The 25,739-nt window shown below is 37.6% G+C and overlaps 1 protein-coding gene across 1 annotated transcript in view; it reads left to right on the top strand.

Moving 5' to 3' along the window:
• Positions 1-25,739, top strand: part of GPC3 (glypican 3) — an 821,180-nt gene that overhangs the window by 635,490 nt on the left and 159,951 nt on the right. The window lies entirely within an intron of this gene.

Raw genomic sequence — 25,739 nt, 5'->3', positions numbered from 1 at the left:
TTGTCATAGAGCTTAGTCTACAAAGTGAGATAGGATTTCGATATAGAGTGGGGACCTTCGAAGTCATCTAGTCTGATCTTATTTTACATGTGAGGAAACTGAGGCACAAAGCTGTCAAATGACTCACTCAAAGTCACAAAGGCATTAAATGGCAGAGCATTTTACCATAATACTAAGCTGCCTCACTGCCTGCGTAAACAGCCACCCTATCTGATAGGATAGCCAGAAATGATCACTTCTTCTTTTAAATTTCCCCTAGAATCCCAGTAGAGCTGTTGCATGAATGCAAATAGGACTATCCATCCATATGATAGGAAGTAGTTTGTGCTAAGAGCCCCCCGGAGGAGAGCAGAGCACTGCAGGAGTTCAGAGGGAAGATCAGCTGGGTGATCAGGGACAGCATTTTCCGACAAGTTGAACCTTGAAAGATGGGCAAGCCATCGATGAGAAGAGGGGGTGGGGAGGCAGGGGATAAGGTAAGGCAAAGGATGGAGATGCAAAGTGCTGGGCATAGCTTGGTCTCCTAGCAAAGTTTCAGTGGACCATGCAGGCATTTTCTTCCAGGCCTTGGCCATGCTTACCTAAAAATAAAGCACAAATAGACTCCATTCATAAACATCAGGGGTTAGGAAGGGAGGAGCCTGGATTGGAGGGAGTTGAAGGTGAAGGGTAGGGGAACAAGCAATTCATTTTTATGCCTTAGAGAGAGAATTAACTGATCATAAATCCCAGGTAATCTGTTTTTCTCCTGTTATGCAATGAATAACCACTTGTTCCAATTTTGGAAGTAACACCTCACAATGCTGAATAGAGTAACAGGCCGGATAAGCCCATTCACTCTGTTTGGGAAGGTGGATATGTGTGACTCATACCTCATTCCCAAGGACAGAAGCAACTCTCCTTAGGAATAAATGGAAAAGGACTGGCCAAGAAGAATCCTGTGAAAAAACATATCCGAATGCCTTCTGTGAACCACCATGTGTTTATAAAGCTCACACAAAATAGGAAGCATTTATTGAATGCCTATTATTTGCCTGACACTGCTAGGCATTGGGATTCCTACTACAGAAATAAATAACCTTATATTCTAATGAGGAAGACAAGCTGTACAGTATAAAACAAAAACAAAGTAACCTTGGAAGGGAGGGTACTCCCAGCTGGAGAACCAGGAAAGGTCCCATGAAGAATGAGGTACTTGAACAGTCTTGAGGTGAGGAGGGGTAGCATTCCAAAAATGAGGGACAGGTAGTATAAGAGTTTGGAGATAAGAGAATGTCATAAGTGACAATGAATAGGATGATGTGACTAGATTGTATGTTACACTCTGTTTTTCTTCCTAAGACATTCGTGGGGTTTGAGAGGTCTTGAAATGGCTACATGTCACTTCTCTCAATCCATCTGATTTTTCTTTTGGAGCTTCCCCTGCTCTAATCACATGGTAACTTTGGGACATGATTTCCCACTGGGTATGGTACTTTAAAACCATTGACCATTAGAGCTAAAGAACACCTCTGAGACAATTTAGTCTGACTGCCTCATCCTACAGAGCAGAAATCTTTGAGTCCCAGGGAAGGAAGGGAATTTTATTGCCCAATGTCACAGAGCTAGTGGGTGGCAAAGTGCTAACTATAAGCCAGGCCTCCTAATTCACTTGCGGTTTTCCAAGCAAAGCCTCAATGACCAGCTGGTGGGTGTGCTAGAGTGGCTATGACTTGGATGACCACTGAGGAGGCCTCTCTAATTCGGAAAGTCTGTGACTCCCAGGCCAGTACTCTTCCTACTCTACCATTTTCTGACTTGAGAACCTCTGGAATTTGTATACTTACTTTCCCAACTTTAAAGAGTGATATAAATGGAAGCTATTATTAATATTCACAGAATCTCAAACTTGGAAGGAACCTCAGTGGCAATCTAGTCCAACCCATGCCAAAAAAAGACTCCTGACTCCAACACACCCAACCAGTGATGTCATTCAGCCTTTGCCTGAAGACCTCCAGTGAGGAAGAACCCACTACCTCCTGAGTCAGCCCATTCTACTTTGGAATGGCCCTAATTGTTAGCAAGTTTTTTCCTGACAATAAGCCTAAATACTCTTCTTTGTAACTTCTAATCATGGCTCCTGGTTTTGCCCTCTGAAGCCAAACAACAAAGTTAATCCTCCTTCCATATGAAAGTTCTTCACTTACTGAGTATTCCCTTCTCCAGGCTAAACAACTGAACCTCAAATGACAAGGCTCTGAGGTCCTTCACCATTCAGGCAGTACTTGCTTTCAGACATACTTTGAATTATTGTCTATTCTAAAAAATGGGGTCCACCTGAACACAGCACCCCAGATGTAGTTTGACTGTGGCAATACTAGAAACTCTTCCTCTCTTCACACAGCCCAATATTTGGTGGTGGTGGCTATTTTTCCAGGAGGTGGGAGGAGGGTTGCCTATTATATTAAACTTATAATTCACCCCAGATATTTTTAGACAAACTTTTCACTATATCTAGCTGATCCTCATGAAGTTGATTCCTTGAATCCAAGTTAAGACTTGACATTTATTCAAGTGAAAATTTTTCTTCTTAAAAGAAATTAGGTTGCCGTAGCTTGGCCAGGTTAGAAGTACAGAAGCTCCTGACAGGCCTGGTCTCAGTCTTTGAGCTGCAAGGCCTATTTAGTCTTCATTGTGAACTGATTTGCCTTTCCTTAAAGAAGCTGAAAGCTCACCATATTAGTGATGATCAGCTTAGCCTACCCTCCTCAGAACTCCCAATCTTGAGACATTCACCAGCTTCAACCTTTCTGGGAATTGCAGTTACAGTTAAACTGTCACCTTAATGTGGTTAAGCCAAATAATCTAGAATGCTAAGATCTTTTGGGCTCCAAACTCCATCGTCCAGTGTATTAGCTATTCTTCCCAAATTGGTGTCATCTTCAAATTCACGAAGAATATGGCTACACATTTTTCTAAGTCACTAGTAGAAATTTGGACCAGCCTGGCTCCAAGGGCACTTCAGTGGAGACTTCCTTTCAAGCTGATCTCAAAACATTAACTGCTTTCTGAGCCGAGACATTTCACCAGTTCCAAATTCCTCTGATTGTCCTATCCTGAAGCCAATGCCCCTCCATCTTTTCTACAAGAATAATATGATAGATCAAAAAGTGTTTAAAATCTAAATAAACCATAGCTACAGTTTTCTGCTTATGTGCTAGTTTGATAGTCCTGTCAAAAAAATTAAACAAGGTTAGTCTATTATTAATGATCAACAATTCATCTTTAGATGTTCACTGACATTTCTTTGATGTTACCTGGGTTATTCCCAGGATTCGGGTAAGCTTGCTGGTTTATAGTTTACACACTTCTTTCTCTTCACTCTTTTGGAAATCATAATAACAGTTACCCTTGCCATTTTTGCAATACCTCTTACTATTCCCCTTACTCATCTTGAGTATTTCTTCCCCATAAGCCATATTTGTTCTATCTTTTTCAGTTCAAAGATCCTTCTCCTTGGCAGAAGCAAAGTAAAAATTAAGAAACTCTGCCTTCTCTTTGTTGTCAATTATAATCATTTCATCCACCCCAAGTAGTAGTCCCATCCCCGTTCTGATTTTCCTCTTCCTCTATAGAGTGAGAAAAATGCCTTTTTCTGCCTTTAGTGTTCCTCACTAGATAATTCTGTGGTTTAGCATTTCTGCCATTATGTTCTTACAGGACATCCTTTTGCATTCATTCTCTGCTCTCCTGTACAGGACTTTTAAAAACCTAAAGTGATTGTTCTCTTCATCTGTATTGACCTCTTTAAGGTCAAGTCCCCATTTTTCTTCATCAAAATCATTTCTTTTCAGATTGTCGTCTGTGTGCAATTTACATCCGCCTCATAGTTTAACTTCTGTAGTATTTTAATCCTTGGGTTATACTCATCTGTTTTCTGAGCACTTGGACATATGTTCTCCCCAAATCTAGAATGTATGTTCTGATTATACACATATTTCCATTCCTTCTGTTACAAATTCTAGAGAAAGTGGTCACCTTTTCCCAGTGTTCTCATCATTTCTTCCCTAACAACTAGTTTTCTTTTTGTTGAGAAACAGATCCAGAATAAAATGTTCTTTTGTTGGATCTTCTATATTTTAAAGGATGATATTATTAGGACATGTCAAGAAAATAGCTGCTTTGTCTTTGGCTAAAAAGAGATAGTCAGAGAGGAGAGACAGAGAGAGAGAGAGAGAGAGAGACATGGAGTGGAGGGGCAGAGGAAGAGAGGAAGAAGAAGAGAAGAAGGAGGGAGAGAGAACAAGAGAAAACTCTAGAAGGCCTGTGGATTATTGAAATCTCCTACCACTCTTGTCATACTTCTATGCCAGGCTTTTGATTATTTTTTCAAATTCTCTTCTAAATCTTTCTGTCCAGATAGTCCATAATTTATTCCAATGACAATATCCCTTCTCTTTTTTCCATCCAAATGTTTCATCAATCACCCTTTGTTTATCAGGTTTCTTTACAAGTCTAACTTCTTATTAAATTGGTGATATGCAAAAGAAAGAGAATAAAATGTGACCAGGCCAAAGTTAAGATTGAATTTTTATTTAAAATAACATCCATGGAATTCAGGGAAACCTGGAAGGAATTGCATGAACTGATGCTGAGAGAGATGAGCAGAACCAGAAGAACACTGTACACCCTAACAGCAACATGGGGGTGATGATCAACCTTAATGTACTTGCTCATTCCATCAGTGCAACAATCAGGCACAATTTTGGGGTATCTGTGATGGAGAATACCATCTGTATCCAGAGAAGGAATTGTGGAGTTTGAACAAAGACCAAAGACTATGACCTTTAATTTTAAAAAAAAAACACATTATCTTATTACTTAATCTTGCTATTTCTTACATGTTTATTTCTCTTCCTTAAGGATATGATTTCTCTCTCATCACATTCAACTTAGATCAATGTATACCATGGAAACAATGTAAAGACTAACAGACTGCCTTCTGTGTATATGTGGGAGGGAGGGAAGTGAGATTGGGGGGAAATTGTAAAATTCTAAATAAATAAATAAATAAATAAATAAAAAATAACATCCAGGGCAGCTAGGTAGCGCAGTAGATAGAATACCAGCCCTGGAGTCAGGAGGACCTGAGTTCAAATTTGACCTCAGGCACTTAATAATTGCCTGACTGTGTGACCTTGGACAAGCCACTTAACCCCATTGCCTTAAATAAATAAAAATTTAAGAAAAAAATAACATCCAGTTAATATGGAGCCAAGGAATGCTGCAACAGTAACACAAATTAAAGATATTTAAACAAATCTTTGTGAAGGTCCAGTGACTTTAAGAGTCCTACAACCTGTGGCACAGACACATCCTTTCCAAAAACTCCAAAAGCAACTCCTTGTGGCACAGGCATCACTCCTTAATCCTTTGGTGTGATGAGGACAAGACCTCCAGTAGTTTGTAGCACAGCTCAATTTGTAAGACTTTCCCCAAGGGCACAGACACAAGAGACAAAGACCTCCAGGAGAAGTCACCCAAGTAATCAAATTGTCTAGAGTCTGACTGCTCCGTCACAGAATTTTCACCTCATTACTATCTCTCAATTCTAATGCTGTGCCCCAATTCTAATACTGTCTCAGTTCTAATTCTGTGCCCCGGTTCCAATGCTATCCCCTCAATTCTAACACTATCCCACAAGCCTGGACTTTCTCTGCTTTTAGAAGTTGCCTGCTAACAATGTCAGAGTAAGAGAGAGTCTGGTGCTCTTGTTAGACTCTTGGCAATAGCTGCTACTGTTCCCTCCCCCATCCATTACCCTGCCTGCCTGATTGCCTGATCTCAGACACAGCCCTATTCTCAACCATCCTGACAAGGCCATCAAAGGGGCATCAGGTTTTCCTGAAAGTTAGCTCTGAATAACTGTGGCTTCACGTTGTTGATTTGTGTGCCTTGGCCCAAACAGCTGAGCCCACAGGAACTCTTCCAAGGTATTACAGGTTGGAATGACTGCTCTGTAGACTTTCCAGAAGAGTTTCTGAGCTCCCCTGATTGATTAGTGGCCCACATTCTCCCAGCCACCCCACTCCTCTTAACCCCCCAGCTGGCCAAAAGTCTAGATGCAGGAAAACCTGATTATAATCTGGAAACAATGAGAAACTCAAACATCTGCAGGGCGAAGGAAGTCTCCCAGATGAGGGAAGCTGGCTTCTTATGATTGGTGATTATTTTTGGAACAAATCCCTTTACACAAAAGTCCCCAAACAGGCTGTAGTTGATAAAATGATAAATTTTCAAATAGAATGCTAGGAAGAGAAAATAGACAAATGAGTGGTAAAATACTCAATAGTCTTGACTATTAATTCATTAATCCCAGTGCTCACTAAATCGTGTTTGCTTATAAAAACAGAACAGAAAACCACAAACATCTACATTTTAAGATTCAGTGGTAGATCAATTACCAATGCATTTTGTGAGTAATTGGCATACCTACTATGTGTCCAGCTTTAGCAAGGCTGTCATGAAGAACAGAAGACATTAAAAAGCACTGGGCTAGGAGGCAGAACACTTGGCCTCAATTCTCAGTTCTACTACCTGAAAGTGTATGACCTTGGGTAAGTCACTACACATCTTGAGAGTCTCTCCATTTTCTCATCTGTCAAATGGGAATACTCAATTCAATAAACATTTTTTAAGTTCTCATTCTATGCAGTGCTTTGTGCTAAGCATTCTGAGAGAGACAAGAAGCACGGGCCAAAGAGAGGTCTGCTGGGACAAGCAGGGTATCATAGGCATACAAGTTAGAATGATCAAGTAAAGTCGAAATAGAGACCTTAGAGGAATCTATGAGAATCAGGTGAGATAATGCATGTGAAGGCATTTATTGCTATTGTTAATAACAAAAATAGCTCGTACCTTTCTTTATAATAGACAGATTAGATATATACATATCCATGTATATATAAATATTTTATTTGTTTTCCCAACTACATACAATTGTAGTTTTTGTTAATCATTTTTTACAAGGTTTGAGTTCTATAATTTCTCTCCCTCCCTCCCTTCCTTCCCTATCCCCCTCCCCCAGATAGAAAGCAATTCAATTTAGGCTCTACATTTGTAACCACGCCAAACACAGATAGAAATTGAATGTGTTGAGAGGAATCAGATCCAAAAGGAAGAAAGAAAACATTAAAGATAAAAAATTACATAAAAGATAAGACAACTTTTAAAAATTGAAGATAATAAGCTTTGGTCTTCATTTAAATTCCAGTTTCTTCTCTGAATAGGGATGGTATTTTCCTTCAAAAGTCCCTTAAAATTGTCTTTGATTATTGTGCTGCTGAAATGAACAAGTCCATCATGGTTGATCATCACTCCATGTTGTTGTTAGTGTGTGTAATGTTTTTGCTCATCTCACTCAGCATCTATTCGTGCAAGTCTTTCCAGGCTTTTGTGAAATCTCATACCTCCTGATCTCATATAGACCAATAGTGTTCTGTCACATTCATGTACCCTAACTTGTTCAATCATTCCCCAACTGATGGATATCCCCTCAATTTCTAGTTCTTTGCCATTTCAAACAGAGTTGGTACGAATGTTTTTATACGTGTGAGATTTTTACCCTTTTTCACGATCCCTTCAGGCCATAGACCCAGTAGTGATATTGCCAGTCAAAGGCTATGGGCAATTTTATTGCCCTTGGGGCATAATTCCAAATTGCTTTCCAGAAATGTAGAATCCATTCCCAACTCCACCAACAATGCATTAGTGTCCCTGATATTCCACATCTCCTCCAACATTGATCATTATCCTTTCTAGTCATATTTAGCCTGTACCTTTCAAGAGTTATATGGCAAACATGGAGGACAATAGAAAATAGTACGCAATTCAGTCTTAAAAGACATGACAATTGGGCAGAATCCAGTAAGATGTATCTGCTGAGAAAAGGTAGCATAATACAGATGAAAGCACTGACTCTGAAATCAGAGGGCTTAGGTTCAGATCCTACCTATGATACTTACTATCTATATGGACCCACAAGTAAGTCACCTATCCTCCTTGGATCTCAATTTACTAATCTATGTAGTGAGAAGCTAGGTGGCACCAAGGATAAAGTGCCAGTCCTGGAGCCAGAAAGACTTGAGTTTAATTTTGACTTCAAATTCTTATTAGCTGTGTGACCTCAGGCAAGTCATTCAACCTTGTTTGCCTCAGTTTACTCATCTGTAAAACAGACTGGAGAAGGAAATGGCAAACCACTCTAATATCTTTGCCAAGTAAACCCTAAATCGGTTCATAGAGAGTCAGACATGATTTTGAGTTTGGCTTAAAAATTGGCCAGATGTCAACTGGCAAAAGCATTGAAGGGAGTCAGAGCATTATAGACAAAGGTACACAGACAAGGAACAGGATCTATCTGGAGACAGTGGGAATATGTATGTAGCATAAAAGCTAAGCAGGAGAGAATACCAAGAAAGAAAATGGGTGGTGGAATCACCAGTCAGGCTGAGAGATAAAGAGGGTGTTGATTGAGAGTAATCCATTGAAACATTTCCCAATGGTGGGAGCAAGAAGAAAATTCATCCTCCATGGATTAAAAAGGAAATGGACAGATAGAAAATCAAAGAATCAAATGTAGACCATATGTTTGATGGGATTGCCAGGGGGGAAAAGGAGAAAAATATTTATAGCAGCATTTTCTTGTTCTTGCAAACAAAACTTCATTTTGGATGCAAAATGGGTACTTATTCTTTGGGGAACTGCTGAACAAGCAGTAGCACATATGAATGTCATTTTATATACTCTACTTCAAGAAATGTCAGATATAAAGAATTCAGAGAAATATGGGAAGACTTGTATGAAGTGCTACAGAGTGAATTAAGCAGAACCAAAAGAAGAATATAAACAAGGCCACAATAATGAAGGAAAGACAATCTTATAATGTCACAGAATTCTGACCTTGACTTCAGAGATACTCTCTTCTTCCAAGTAGAGAGGTGCCAAATAAGTCTTATTCTGTCAGATTAGTTTGATTTGCTTAAATATACTTCTATTGCTTGGGAGCTTCAATTAGTGAATAGGTCAAGCCTATTGGTGAATCATAGCAATATTTAAAAAATAAATATCAAGGCATAGACCCACATTTCACACCCTATTCCAAAATAACATTGAGGGACGGCTAGGTGGCATAGTGGATAAAGCATCGGCCCTGGAGTCAAGAGTACCTGGGTTCAAATCCGGTCTCATACACTTAATAATTCCCTAGCTGTGTGGCCTTGGGCAAGCCACTTAACCCCATTTGCTTTGCAAAAACCTGAAAACAAAACAAACTATTTCCAAAATAAGGTTGAAATGGGTACAGGATTTAGACATAAAGGATGATGTCACAGACAATTTAAAAGAACAAGAAATATACTGTCAGATATATGGAAAGGAGAGAAGTTTATAACCATACAAGAAATAAAGATAATCATAAATTGCAAAATGTTTGATTTTGACTATTAAATTAAAAATATTTTGCACTAATAAAACCAATGCAGCCAAGATTAGAAGTAATACAGAAAGTTGGAAAACAATTTTCACACCGAGTGTTTCTGATAAAGGATTCATTTCTAAAATATATAGAGAACTGAATCAAATCTGTAAGATTACAAGTCATTTCTCAATTGATAAATGGACAAAGGATATGAATAGACAGTTTTCAGATGAAGGGTTAGTCATATGAAAAAATGCTCCAATCCTTATTGATTAGAGAAATACAAATTAAAACAACTGTGACATACCACCTCATACCTATCAGATCAGATTTGCCAATATGACAAAAAAGAAAAAATGATCAATGTTGGAGAAGATGTTGGAAAATTGGGCGAATAATGCATTCTGAAGAGCAATCTGGAACTTTGTCCAAAGGGCAATAAAACCTTTGATCCAGCAATAGCATTACTAGATTATATCCAAAAAAGATCATAAAAAGGGGGGAAAGTCTCACATGTTGAAAAATATTCGTAGCAGCTCTTTTGGTAGTGACAAAAAATTGGAAACTGAGAGGATACCCATCAATTGGGAAATAACTGAATGAGTTATGGTATATGAATGTTATGGAATACTGTTTTTTTCTGTAAGAAATCATGAACAGTTGAACTTTAGAGAAGCATGGAAAGACTTGAATGAAGTGATGCTGAATGAAGTAATCAGAACCAATAAAATATTGTACACATCAACAACAACATTGTGAGATGATCAACTGTGGTGAATACAAATCTTCTCAGCAGTTCAGAAATCAAGGATAATCCTGAAAGATCTGCTATGCAATGCCCCCCCCCCATCCAGAGGAAAAGCTATAGTCTGAATGCAGAGCAAAGTATATTCACTTTTATTTGTTTTGTTTTTTAGATTTTTGCAAGGCAAATGGGGTTAAGTGGCTTGCCCAAGGCCACACAGCTAGGTAATTACTAAGTGCCTGAGACCGGATTTGAACCCAGGTACTCTTGACTCCAAGGCCAGTGCTTTATCCACTGTGCCACCTAGCCGCCCCTGTATATTCCCTTTTTAAAAACTTCTTTTACACTTTTCCTTCCTTTCTCATTCCCCCTAGTTCTAATTCCTCTTTTATGACATGACTAATATGGAAATATATTAAACACAATTTTTTTTTAAGATTTTTGAAGGCAATTGGGTTAAGTAGCTTGCCCAAGGCCACATGGCTAGGTAATTATTAAGTGTCTGAGGTCGAATTTGAACTCAGGTATTCCTGACTCCAAGGCCGGTGCTGTAGCCACTGCACCACCTAGCCGCCCCTAAACACAATTGTATGTGTGTAACTTTTACCTGGGGTGTTCACTGCCATGAGTCGGGGGAGGGAAGGGAGAGTGGTAGAAAAATGTGGAAATCATAAAGTTGTAAATGGATGAATGTTGAAAACTACCTTTGCATGTAATTGGAAAAATAAAATTTCAGTTAAAAAGTAAATACCAAAATATTTATAAACAAGTGAAAGACTAAGTTATATTTCTAAAATTACCAAAAAGAATGCAAGAGATGGAATAACAGCTAGAAGGAGTACCAAGGCCAAATGACTTTTTAAGATAGGAAATATTTGTTTGTCCTTGAAAATAAGACAAGATCTCATCCTAAAACTTCTGGGAAGAATGGGAAGACAGACTAGACAGAAAAATGCTGAGGTAAAAGCATAGAAATATAGGAGAAATGATTTTCTACTCTTACATTCGCATCCTTTTGAAGGGGGAGGGGTGCAATATATGTACAGATAAACATGATACAATGGGGTAGCTAAAATAGGAGAAAAACAAGAGGTAATAAGGCAAAGTACTAAAGGAAATAGGAGGGAAGATGACTTCAGCTGGAAGGATAAAGGAACTTTGAAAGAGCTGGTTCTGGAACTGAGCCCAGAGAAAGAAAAGGATACTGAAAGATGAGAATAAGGAGGGGCAAGAGAAGACAGGGTATGCTCCAGTATCTGAGAGCCCTCTACTTTGGTTAGAGTGAAGAGTGAGTGAAGGGGAATAAGGTGAAATTCAGCTAGAAAAGTATCTTGGAATCAAATTGTGGAGCATCTTAAATGGCATTGTAGCAGAAACCATACATATTCCCTCCATTCATCACTGCTTGTAGTACCATGGAGTGAACATTTAGCATTCTTTGCTGTCCATCACCTTAGATATTACAAGAAGAAGCCCCCAAAAACTTTCATGATCCCATTCAATTGGCTCCACAGAGTTCTGAAGAATAATTAACAGGTAGAACATTTGGAACACTAATGTGTGGAGGAAATGCACCTAGGGCAAAAGGGACTTCAGACAGTTTAGTCATCCTGTCCCAATCTAGTATTGATGGAGGAGACCAGTTCAGTGAGAAGGGAAAGTTTTATTCTGGAGTGAATTTTTGGGTGAAATTAGAGGCTGGTGGGACCCATAATGTATGATAAAAGCTCAAAAATGGAGGCTCCATAGTCTGATCCTACATTTGACTTATTACACAGAGATTCCTATATAGAGACAGTTCTCAACTCTCTAGGTAAAGCAATTTTACATCATGCACATTTATCAACAGACATGGGGAAGGGAAGGAGGAAGACAGGAAGGGGGCAACCATGGAGGGAGGGGGTTGGCACATGGTTCAAGGACTTGTGGGACTGAGGACAGGAAAGTACAAGCAGGAGGAGGACCATAATGGGACCAGGTCAACCACATGGGGGCCTGGTCAGAACCATTAAGAGAAAGATCACAGCACTGTACAATAAAGGTAACTTTGGCATTTCTTGGAATGCACATATCCTCCAGTATTCTTTAAGTAAAGTCAAGTTTATGTGATGCAAATTTATATGAAGTGAGAGCTATCTGTATCCTGCCATGACACAGAAACACTGACTATCCTCCTCTGCTATACTGTTATATTGAGCTCAGAACAAAGAGTTTCATCTTTAGAAAGCTGGGAATTTCAGTGAGCTGCAGTAGTTACCAAAAACTGGTAAAGTATGAGCAATAGTGCCTGCTGGTAACCCAACTTAGTTATGCAAGTTTCTAGGCAAGGTTTCTCATTGATGAAGTGAGTAGAAACAGAACAGCCAAACTCTCAACAGAAGGAGAAGTTATCAAGAAATCCAATAACCACATTTTTTCTTGCCCAGATAAGCCTAAAGAGTCACCCAAATGCCTGTAGGCACTACTAGGCAAGGGGTCTAGCTAAAAAGCCCAGTCTGGAAAATCAGTACAGGAAAAGTTTCTAGTGCACAAACTAGGAAAACCTGAAAAATTCAGTTGTATACCATGGCATCAAGAAAAGGGATCCAGACACAAAATCCTGGACTAAGAACACAGCCCATGGAAACCTCCATCTGGGTAGAGCAGGGGCAAGCCATAGAAACCCTGGGTGAGAGAGCGGTTCAGGGTTAAGCCAAAGGCCCTTGGGTTTTTCCTTAGGTGTTGCTGAGATCTTAGAGACAAGAGTCAGGAGACAGCAAAGCTCTGCCCTTCAGACTTTGCATTAAAGACTCTGAATGCTGGCATCTCACTGGACTGAGCTGTCTCTGAGGACACAATACTTAACTCTCAAAAGAAGACTAAAGAGGACCCAACCATCCCTTCTGGAAGTGTGTAGGACCTAGTTCAAGCAAAAAAAAAATCCCAATTCAGAAAGGAATGTTGCTGCTGACTACTTGAGTTCAGCTCTTTCTATGAAGAATCATTATTCAGACTCAGGAAAGCAAGGGTGGAAATAAAACAAAAATTTATTAAAAGAAGTTACAACACATGGGAAGGGATGACTTGCCTCTCATCCAGAGAGCCAAAAGTGAACTCCCTTTCCCTTACTGGACCCTGAATTAGGTAGAAGGTGAAGTCTAAGGAGATCAGGATAAAATTTTACATCAAATAATGAATCAATGGTAGCCGATTTATATCAAGAATGGGGACCTCCACCCAATTTGACAAGATTTTAAGATTACAAATTTTGGGGTGGCTAGGTGGCACAGTGGGTAGAGCCCTGGCCCTGGAATCAGGAGTACCTGAATTGAAATCTGGCCTCAGCCACTTGATAATTACCTAGCTGTGTGGCCTTGGGTGAGCTACTTAACCCCATTTGCCCTGCCAAAAAAAAAAAACTAAAAAAAAATTACAAATTTTGCTTCTGTTACAATCATAATTCTCTATATCTTTTCCATACTAGTCAATTTACATCTCAAGAGTAGGTGGTAGTCAATTACATCTCCACCCAATTTCTACATTCACAGTTCTCTTCATCTTTCCCCTGCAGCAGAACTTGGCTAAAATAAGATTGGAAATGAGTAAACAAAAGAAGAAAGAAATAATTGAATTACTGTAAATTCACTGTTGCTCCAAGACACAAATCCAGAAGAGAAAAATGTCACACCAACTACAAGAAATTCCTCAAATAAAAATACTGTTAACGTTAAAATATAGGGTTAAAATAAGATAACAACAATGAAAATATGTATTAGACATGAAGTTTTATTTTTTATTCTCTGAGATTTACCATTACTGTTAGGTGGAAGCCATTCTAGTAAATGTTCAAAGCTGAGTGAGATCAAAAAATTTATACAGCAAACAGGGGAAGGGAAGGGAATATACATTACTAAAGTAGACAAAACCTTAAACATGCCTGGAGACCATTCTATTATTTGATATCAAAGAGAACCATCCTTCACAAAGCTATTTTGCCTGATGGAGGTAACTTTTTTTTGAGTTTTAGTATCAGGAGGGCAGGGCTAGTATTCTTTTCAAATTATAAATAGAACAGTTCCTTTCTGAACTAAGGAGGGCAGGACAAAGTCTTCCTTTCAAAGTCTAAGGAGTACACATTCTTTTCCTCAGCATAGCTAAGAAACCTTTGACTAAGAATACTTTTAAAAACTTATAGTAATTATTACTCTTTGACAACTCTTAGCCCCAACATCTTTTTTTTTTTTAGGTTTTTGCAAGGCAATGGTGTTAAGTGGCTTGCCCAAGGCCACACAACTAGGTATTAACCCCAACATCTACTAAAATTCATAGAAAAAAATGAACTAAGAATGATATAAATAATGATTTAGGTAAGAAAGGAGCTCTAGGGGAAAGAATTGGAAGGGGAATATATAGCTTAGTAAGGATGTATAAAACCCCAGTCAAATGTTAGCATCCTGAAAATTAGAAGAGACCAAATAGAAATAAGTGATTCTATGAGACAAAAAGTTAATAATACACAATCAAAAGACTCAAAAATTGAGGGAAAATGATCTAAAACTCGTTGTTCTACTCGAGAAATATTGCTTTTAAAAGCCTGGCTACCATATTTCAAGAAATAAGAAATAAAAATTTCCCAGACCTATTAGTGCCAGAGGATTAATTGAAACTAGGGAGAAACCATCAGTCACCTCCTGAAAGACACCTCCCAATTGAAAAGTCTCAGGAACTTAACAGTCAAAATCCAGGGCTTCTAGATCAAAGAAGTAAATACTTCAGGCAGCCAGAAAGAGTTCAAGCATTAAGAAGTCCCAGTTAGGATCACATAACACTTGGAAACTACCAAAGATAAAGAAGAGGAGACTTTGGAATATGATATTCCAAAAGGCAGAAGATAAAGGCTTACATCTAAAAATAACCTATCTGGCAAAACTGAGTTTACTGGGCAAGAGTTGGGAGGGGGGAGGATGAACCTTTAATGAAATAGAGGACTTTGAAGCTTATTCCTGATGAAAATACCAGAACTAAGTAGATACTTTGAAATGCAAACAGAAGATTCAGGAGAAGCAAAGAAAGCTAAATACATTTGAATAATTGGAAGGGACTATACAATGATGAATGTTTACATTCCAATAGGGAGGTAAGAAACAAGTGTCCCCTCTAAAACCTGAAGTCTTCAAGGGTCCTAGAGGGAGTTAATTAAGACAGATGCCCTGGGATTTGATGAACTCAATATATAGGGGAAAAAAGGGAAGTGAAAAGAAATATCCTAGAGGACAAAGGGGTAGAATTTACTTTCCCACTTATTTGGAATATATAAGAAGAAAGCTTTAGAAATCTAGAGGAAGATCAAGACAGTTTCAAAGGACTCGTGATGAAAAATGCTCCCCACCTCTAGAGAGAGAAGTGATGAATTCTGAGTGCAAATTAAAGTATAATTTTCTCACTTTCATTATTTTTCTTGCTTTTAAAAATATGGCTAATGTGGAAATACAAATAACATGACTTCACATGTATAATTTTTTATTTTAGTTTTTTTTAGTTTTTTTTTTGCAAGGCAAACGGGGTTAAGTGGCTTGCCCAAGGTCACACAGCTAGGTAATTATTAAGTGTCTGAGACTGGATTTGAACCCTGGTACTCCTGACTCCAGGGCTGGTGCTTTATCCACTGTGCCACCTAGCCGCCCCTCACATGTATAATTGATATCATATTGCTTGTCTTCTCAGTGAGTAGGGGAGGAGGTAGGAAGGATGGAGAGAATTTGGAACTCAAAATTTAAAAAGAAAAGAATATAAAAAAATAAATAAGTTGTGTTTTTTTAAAAAAGAAACTTAGAGGAAGCAGTGGGAGTACACAGACATCCCATGAGCTTCCCTTTCTTATGAACTGAGAAAATGTGGTTTGAACATACAGATGAATGCATCAAGAGCTTGGTAGAGAAATATATGAAACTCAACAGAGAAACAAATAGAAACAGGGGGAGGGGGGATTAAAAAGGGTGGCTAGAGTTAAGGAAGGATTAGTCATAAGCAAAACTAATTCTAACTTTGGAAGGTAGAGTGTGAGGCAGGGAATTAAAAGGAAAGAGATGGTAAAACCCTGTCATCAGGGACTGGGTGATGAGGAAGAGAACAGGGGCAGTGGGCTAGAAGCAGAGAGTATTAATCATAGATAACTAGCATTGGTTGAGCACACTTCTATAATCACCTATTTTCTTTGTAAATGATAGAGAGAGTAGTTGGCGAGGAAGGGAGAAATGAAATAAACAATTAACAATCATAGCCATGGACATAAATATGTTGAGTTCTGCTGTAAAGAGGAGGCATGTAGAAGTTTGGAGTAGAAAACATAACCCAATAAAATATTGTTTACAAGAAACAGTATATTTACACACTTCAAACAAAAACTGACCCAAAATTAAAATGAGAAACTGAATCTGTTAATCTGTTATGCTTCAGGTAAACTCAAAAAGCAGGACAGTCAATCATAATCTCCAAAAAAAGAAAGTAAAAATGACTTTACTAAAAGAAATAAGTAAGAAAACTACCTAATGCTTAAAGACACCATAGACCATAAATTAATACTAATATTTAACATGCATATACCAAATTAAACAGCATTTTAATACTTAAAGGAAAAAATAATTTACAGGAAAAAATACGCAGAAAAATTTATAATAGCTATGGACTTCAATTTGCCCCTTTCAGACCTAGACAAATCTAACAAAAGTGAAAGAAGGTACCAATTAAAGACCTGAATAGAATTTTATAAAAGTAATAAATAATAGAATTTTGGTGCTTGCTGAATGGAAAATGAAAGGAGTAAAAATATTTCTGAACTGTGCAAGTCACATTTGTAAAAACTCCCCGTGTATTAGGGCATAAAACTTCATAAACAAATGTGATAAAAAAGCAGAAATATTAAACATTTTTTACTGATGACAGTCAATAAAAAATATATTCAATAAAGAGCCTTTGAAGGAAGGATTAAAAATTAATTGGAGAATAAATAACTAAATAAGAAAGAATTTATAAGTCAAAGAGCTAATCATAGAAGAAAGACAATTTCATTAAAAGAAAATTACAAGATAACATGCCAAAACTGTTAGAATGCAGCTAAAGCTGTCCTTTGGGGAAAATATTTATCTCTGAACACTTTCATCTTAAAAGAAAGAAAGAAAAGATGAATTAATTGGGTGTACAATGAAAAAACAGAAAAGTAATATATCAATCCCCTCCCAATTAAACACCAAAATAAAAATTAGAAATTAAAAAGATTAGAAATGAAAGAAAAAAGTGACTTCATCAATAAAACTAAAAGATGGCAAAAATAAGAAAAAAATAAACCATTAGTTGGTCTGATTCTTTTTAAAAAGAAAAGGAAAAACTAAATTACCAATACCAAAACTGAAAAACAAGAATTTACCACAAATGAGAAAGAAATCATGGAAATCATTACAAATGATTTTTGCCCAATAGCATGCCAAGAGACTGATAACTTAGACATTCATAAAATGTAGGAAATTTAAATGTGCAGGGAATTTAAATAAGGAAAGAGTGAGAGAGAGAGACAGACAGACAGACAGACAGAGAGAAAAATTTAACATGCTGTGAATAAACTTCCAAAAAAAGGGAAAATTCAGAATAAGGATTTACAAATGAATTCTGCCAAATATTCAAGGAACAATTAATTCCAACGTTACATTAAACACGAAAAGAAGAAAATGAGGGATCTTACCAAATGTTTTCAATAATACAAATATAATCTTGATAACTGAACCTAAAAGAAAACTATAGACCAAAGGTATATTGATAAATGTTTAACAACTGACTCTGGAAAAAATATAATTTGTAACATACTTTAAAGTTTTATCTGCATTAAGAATATTTTCTCTAGTACTTGTTATAAATGACTCGAGGATACTTAGTCCAGAGTGATTAAAATAGTTTTTATTAAGATATCTTAACAAAATGGCACACCTCTCTCATGGTGGGAGGGAGGGGCCCAGAAATCCCAACATACAAGGTCTTTTATGCACTTGGAAAGACTTTGTTGCTACCCCTTCATACCAACCATAGGCTGGGCTCACAAATCTAAATGATACATTTGTTCCTATACATTTCCCCACTCTGCTCATTATACTAATGAGCAAGAACAGATAGACCCCCTTGAGCATGTGCAAAGGAGAAGGTCAAGACTCTAGGTTACTCTTGATTTTGGAATGGGATTAGGAGAACTCTCCCAGTTTTGTGATTGGCTGGGCCATTCCCCCTTTGTAATGAATTCCCTCCACACCCTGTGAAGACCAACAAGGCCCTTCATTCCTCACTGACTTTCTCAAGGCTAGTCAATTAAAAACAATAAATCAAGTTCTGATTTTTGTAATCACTGATTTACAAGGAGTGAATGCTTACCAGACAATATACCTAATACATTTTGAAGCAACATCTTAAAACAAAATATTAACAAAGAGCCTAGGGGTGGCTAGGTAGTGCAGTGGATAAAGCACCGGCCCTGGAGTCAGTAGTACCTGGGTTCAAATCCGGTCTCAGACACTTAATAATTACCTAGCTGTGTGGCCTTAGGCAAGCCACTTAACCCCGTTTGCCTTACAAAAAAAAGAGCCTATAACTACATATCAAAAAGATCATATGTTATAATAACCAGGTTGAATTTTTATTAAGAATATAGCATTGATTCACTATTAGGAAAATTATAAATACAACAGACCCTAATAATAATAAAAAACCAAAATTTTATCAATATATGTATCATTAGCTTTGGATAAAATTCAAGTCATTATTCTTAATTTTTTTTAAATGATAGGAATAAACAGACCTGTTCTTAACATAATAAATAGTATCTAAACTAAGAGCTAGCATTATGTGTAATGGAGAATGGCTTGAGCCTTTCCAATAAGATCAGAGGTAAAGCAAGGATACCAATTATTATCTTTACTATTTGATATAGTTCTAGAAATGCTAGCCCTAAAAATAAGCCAAAATCAAGAAATTGATGGGAAAAGAACAGGGAAAGAGGAAACAAAATGATTTCTTAATGGAGATGATAGGATATTCTCTTTAGAGAACCCTAGAGCATTAATGAAAAAACTAAATAGAAATAATAAATTCATCAAATTAGAAGAATTTAAATAAACCCACACAAATTGTCAGCCTTCCTGTATATTACCATCAAAACCCAGCATTAAGAAAGAAAAATTCCATTCAAAATAATAAAACTGTATAAAATGTTTGGGAGTTCAACCACCAAGGCTATAGAAACTATAAAAATAGCTATAAAGAATTTTATACAGGGGCGGCTAGGTGGTGCAGTGGATAAAGCACGGGCCCTGGAATCAGGAGTACCTGGGTTCAAATCCGGTCTCAGACACTTAATAATTACCTAGCTGTGTGGCCTTGGGCAAGCCGCTTAACCCCATTTGCCTTGCAAAAACCTAAAAAAAAAGAATTTTATTCAGAAATAAAGACAGATCTAAATAATTGGAGAATAGATGGAAGGTAATCTCAGAGTGGTACTAACGAAAATACTGCTCCTCAAGAAAAGAAAAAAGAAAAGAAAAGAAAAGAAAAGAAAAGAAAAGAAAAGAAAAGAAGGGCTATTGAAACCTTTAAAGAAAACATACAGAAAAGGAATGAAAGAAGTTCAGAAGGAAACAAAAACAGTTTTAAAAGTAATGTTTGTGTGTGTGTGTGTGTGTGTGTGTGTGTGTGTGTGTACATTTTCAAAATAAGCTTGTAAAACAGATTTGTGGATTCACATAGTCATCTTTTCCTATTTTACTGTATAAATGGAAATGATCATTTTTTTTCTTTTGGTGTTAAGTGCATAATAAAAAAAAAAAGAATAAATAAAAATTTAAAACCCTGTAGAAGTAGGTAGCTCATATGTAACTCCCATTTTAACAGAGGAGAAAAACTGAGGATCAGAGAAGTTAACTGACTTGTCCAGGTTGACACAACTGATAAGTGACTGTCAGAAGTGGGCCTGGTGCCCAGCTCTCATGATTTCAAATCCCTTATTATTTCAATTATACTACATTACCTCCTGGAATTGCCCAGTGGGAATTAGGAAGTTCCTAGAAGGAATTAGAAAAGAGGCAAGATTCCAGACAAACATATGGAAAACAAACCTCTAATAATGGGAGGTATCAAAAAAGTTAAATGAGTTCCCTTGAACTTTGATTTAGCTGATATCTCACTAGATATCTTCAAACAGGGGCTGGGTTACAAAACGTTACAGAGGGGATTCCTACATCCTTCTGGGTCAAAGATTCTTTGACTTGGGATGGAAGTTATGCATGGATGACATTCTATTTATGGAGATCATTTTCTTCATTTATATCAATGACAATAACATGTATTTTTAAATATAATTCACAAAAAGAGGGCTACATATACCTTAATGATAATAATAATAAAAGCTCCTATTTCCTTAGTGTTTTAAGATTTATATACAATTCTCCTCACATTAAACCTGTGGAAATAGATGGTGCATTCTTTTTATTCCCATTTTACTGTTATGGAAACTGAGGCTTCGAACAGAATCATGATTAAAATACAGGAATTACCCCTTAGCACAGATAAAAAAAAAAAAATTTTAAGCCAATGTTCCTGATTGTTTCCTACGTGTTGGAAATGACTTTTCCAGCTTCCGACTTTTCCTGTGAGCATTTTCTTCACACTTGATTCCCATTGCTTTCGTACCATGTCTGGCGGAAGCTTGAAAGGGCAGTACAATTGGGACAAGTTTCCTTATTGTTCTTTACATTACCATGGGAAAATAACAGCCCCAAACAAACCTGCTCTCTCTCAATAACAGCCTTTCCTGAAAGCTTTCCATTCTCCTCCTCTGCAGCAACCATCATTTTTCTTTGGGGGGTGGGTTATAGTGTCAAATTTATCCATAGATTGGGAATAGCTTTCTTTTTAAATTTCAAGCTTAAAAAATAGGTTTGTGTGTCTCATAGAGTCAAAGAATGTTGAAAGGGACTTTAGGGATCTTGTCCATCTGGATGGACCTTAGAGGTCATCTAGTACAGTCTTAGTGAGTTAGTAGCTTCTTGGTTTAGAAAGATGTTTCATTCCTTAGAAGGGGAAACTGAGGCCTAGAAAGAGAATGTGATTTGCCTGAAGTTACACAGTTTGGTAGTAGCAGGGCTACAATAATAATCTAGATCTCTTGATAGTTCGGTTTGTTTCTCTATACTCATTACCAGCATACTTTGCCGAACTTCATTAATTTATTTCATAAAAATATATCATTAGATGAGATAATGATATTGGAGGTTGCTCTTAGGAATAGAGAAAAGGTAGTTCCTGAACCACCCCAGCAGGTGAATGAGAAGAATATGCAGAGCCAAAGAGGACATACCATTTTTCCCCAAAGGAGGACTAAATTGGACTCAGCTCAGGCAACTGCCCTAATGATATTAAAAGTCAGGTTACAGATTATTGCAGTGGGATAACATTATTGCCAACAAGGTAATGCTGTGTATTCTCAAATAATAGGCCGCTCAGTGGATACCAGAGTGCAAAGAGTGCCGGACTTGAAGCCAGGAAGACCTGAGTTCAAATCCAGTCTCTGATACTTATTTTCTCTCTTTTTGTTTTAGGTTTTTGCAAGGCAAATGGGGTGAAGTGACTTGCCCAAGGCCACACAGCTAAGTAATTATTAAGTGTCAGAGACCGGATTCGAACCCAGGTACTCCTGACTCCAGGGCCGGTGCTTTATCCACTACGCCACCTAGCTGCCCCTGATACTTATTTTCTTTGTTACCTTGGGCAAGTCACCTAACCTGTTAGTCTTCATTTCCTCGACTGTAAAATGGGAAGAATAACAGTGTTTGCAGAACTTTTGTGAGATTAAAATGGGATGATATTTGTAGAACGCTTTGGATATTGTTGTTGATCAGTCATGTCCAGCTTGCCATGGTGTGCTAGATCCTTCTATCCTCCACTGTCTCCCCAAGTCTGTCCCATTTCATCTTCACAGAGTAGGCTCTAGATAAATGCTAATTCCTTTACCTAACCTCTTCCCACTCTGCCTCCAGTATGACATGAAGACTGAAGGGGGATTAGAGAATTTTTGATTGGTTATTTATGTCAATCACATTCACATATCCAATAGCAGCAGCACGTTATATCCCCCCAGTTTGTAGTCACCTTGAAAACAGAGCCCATTTTTTTACTTTTGTGTTTTATGCCTAGGACCTAGCAGGATACCTTCATAGAAAGTGATAAATGTATTTGTTGAATCAAATTGGTGGTATGGTTCCATGGAATGAGCTCTAGCTTTAGAGCCAAAGGAACTGGGTTTGAATGCTAACTCTCCTATTGACTCCCCTTGTTACTCTGAGTCAGTCAACTTTTCTGGGTCTCAGCTTCTTCATTTGTAAAATGAAGTCAGTCCAACCTTCTGAAAGTTTTTATTAAAACAATAGACAATATATTTTGACTTGGTATTTTAGTGAGGGCTCTGCAGCAGCTCAGCTTCATTTACTGAAGTATTTTGTAAACCCACAGACTGGCCACATACCATCGCACTGCAAGCTGCATTTTAGACAGCCCTGGTCTAGAGGATGCCTAAGGTCCTTTCTGTAGCAGAATTTGAACTCAGATCTTTTTGATTCCAAGTTTAGCACCCTGTACTATTGATGTTTCTTTCTCCTCTATAGTTCAACACCCTCCTTTTCTTGTAAAAAAAAACTGAATCCCAAAGGAGGAAAGGAGACATCTTCAGGGTCATACAACTTAGTGGCTGTACTGGGAATCTGAATCCAGGTCCTCTAACTTCACTTTTCATCTTCTTCAAGGTTTAGAGCTATTATGTCACATATGTGATAATAGGATAATGTCTTTGAATTTGTGATCCTTTTTGATGATGCCCAATGTACTATTAGCTATTTGAATCAGAAGACATTGAACAATCTCTTATGGCTCCCTGGTCCCTTGTCTGAATCAAAAATAATAGCTCAGAGGCATTTGACATGTACAACTTAAATTCCTAATCCATTAATGTTTTCCCTCAAACCTCCCCATGTTAACCTAAGCTCAACCCATCTGCAAGCATTCTTTATCTGGAGGTGGATAGCATCATGAGTCTTTTGGAATTTGGGGGGAATCATTGTATTGATTAGAGTTGCCAAGTCTCTCACACTTGATTCTTAAATGCTTATTGTGTGCCAGGGTATAGAAAAACATAACAAGACTGCATGTCTCCCCAGAACTGACATTATATAAAGGGAGACAGGATGTAGGTATATACAGAATAAATGCAAGGTCCATCTTTTTTAGGGGGAGGCACTGGCAGCTGGGTAAAGTCTAGAACAGCCAAGCTGAGTCCTGAAAAAAATGATGTGACCAGGAAGCTACTTATGAGGACAGATATCCTCCCATGCACTCCCAGGAGTACCCAGTATAGTGATCCAAGGTGGAGTAGCTGCCCAGGACAAGAAATAGCAACCATGCCTTTGCCTGCTTGAAGATCAGACCATAGTCTACCTCTCCTAGATCACTTCTTAGGCAAGCTGAGCCTTATTAGCAGCAGGTTTGGAGATTTCCCCAGACCACTTCTAGCAGTACTCCACTTCATTGTCCAGAAGTACTTTTTTGGTCCTTGTCTTTTATTTCCTGTTTTATTTTGGGTTTTTTTGGACAGTTGCCCAATCTAGTGGTGGTTAAAACCTCTGAAAATCTATACAAAAAACCTGTTGTGGCTTGCTTCCTTGGGGCCCACAGTGGTGACCTCCCTCCAGGAGGGGAGCTGAGAATAAGGAGTCAAGTCACTACTGCCTTATGCCTCCAGCTCAATTTTATTATTGCTTAGCTATTACATATATACTGTTAGGTCTTCCGGGGTAGAACAAAGAATAATGACGTAATGGGGGGTACAAGCGGTGTGTACGTGCAACGTCTTACATTACAGGATAGGGGGGTACGTTAGGGAGGAGATGATAAGGCACAGCTGTGTCTAGTGCCCTTGGTCAGTGGGGTCAAATGTCCAGCTTCCAAGGACTCTGGCTCCCAAGGACTCCAGCTCACCTTATCTCTCAGGGCGGCATGCCAGCTCCTGAGACTGTCCAGGTGGTGGTTTACTTCGAGATGATTTGTGTCATGGCTGTTAGAATAGCCTGTGTACCCACAAGAACCAAAGCTTCTTCTGATATAAGGTAGTCACATGAGATCACCCCTCTCCTTTTGGGTTCTCTTATTTGCTAGTCACCAATTGTTACTCAAGCAGTTACAGCTGTACCAGTGGGACCCCTGCCAGGAAGCTTATTGGTTTTTTTTGTTATTGTTATCATTTTTATTAATTGTCAGATACTTTAAAATATTTTATTTTTAATCATTATTTTCAGTTCCAAATTTTCTCACTCCCCACTCTTCCTTTCTCATGTATGAGAAGGCAACAAATATGATACCCATTACACATATGAAGTCATGTAAAACATATTTCTATATTGGCACCTGTTGTCCAAAAAAAAAGAAAGAGAAAAAATATACTTCATTCTATACTCTGGATCTAGCAATAACATATCTGGAGGTGGACAACATTATGAGTCCTTTGAAATTAATGAGGATAATAATATTGATTAGAGTTGTTAAGGCTTTCACATTCAAATATCATTACAGTATTGGTGTTACTGTGTATATTGTTCTGGTTCTGCTCACTCTGCTTTTCATCAGTTTATGTAAGTTTTTCCGGGTTTTTCTAAAACCATCCTCTTCATCTTTTTTCATAACATAGTAGTATTCTATCACATTTACATATCACAACCTGTTCAGGCATTCCTTCAGTTTCCACTTCTTTGCAACCACAAAATGAACTGCTATAAATATTTTTGTATATATGGGTCCATTTCCTTTTTCATTGGTCTCCTTGGGATATAAATCTAGTAGTGATATTGCTGAATCAAAGGGTATGTCCAGTTTTATAATCATTTGACCTTATTTCCAAATTATTTTTCAGAATGGTTGGACCCATTCACAGCTCCATCAACAATGCATTTAGTGTTTCTATTTTTCCTCCCCTCCATCATTTGTTTTCCTTTTCTGTCATGTTAACCAATGTAATGGGTATAAGATAGTACCCCAGAATTGTTTTAATTTGCATTTCTTTAATTATTAGTAATTTAGAGCATTTGTCATATGATTATTGATAGCTTTGATTTCTTCTGAAAATTATCAAGTGGTTTATTGTAAAAAAATCTTTATGAATCTATTGTCTAGTTGGTTCTATGAATTCACAGGATTTTAGATTGTTTTTGGAGGGGAAGACCTTTGGAGGGCATCTTGTCCAACCTTCTTATTTTCCAGAGCGGCAAAATGAGCTCTAGGAGAAACTGTCTTGTTCAGTCACACAGGTAAAAATAAACTAGAGAGCATGGATTTGACTCTAGATTCCAATCAAGTGATCCTTTTTACCCCTCAAAACATTTTTAATAATTATTTTTATTGTTTTAATTGATCCTCAGTAATAACAAAAGATACTTTATATATTTAAAGTTACAAGAATGCTTTTCTCTTTCTTCCCTACCTATT

The sequence above is a fragment of the Macrotis lagotis genome, chromosome X (genome assembly GCF_037893015.1).
Source record: "Macrotis lagotis isolate mMagLag1 chromosome X, bilby.v1.9.chrom.fasta, whole genome shotgun sequence".
Taxonomy (NCBI): Eukaryota; Metazoa; Chordata; class Mammalia; order Peramelemorphia; family Peramelidae; genus Macrotis; species Macrotis lagotis.
The sequence above is the reverse complement of the archived record's forward strand: the minus strand, read 5'-3'. Positions and strand labels throughout refer to the sequence as shown.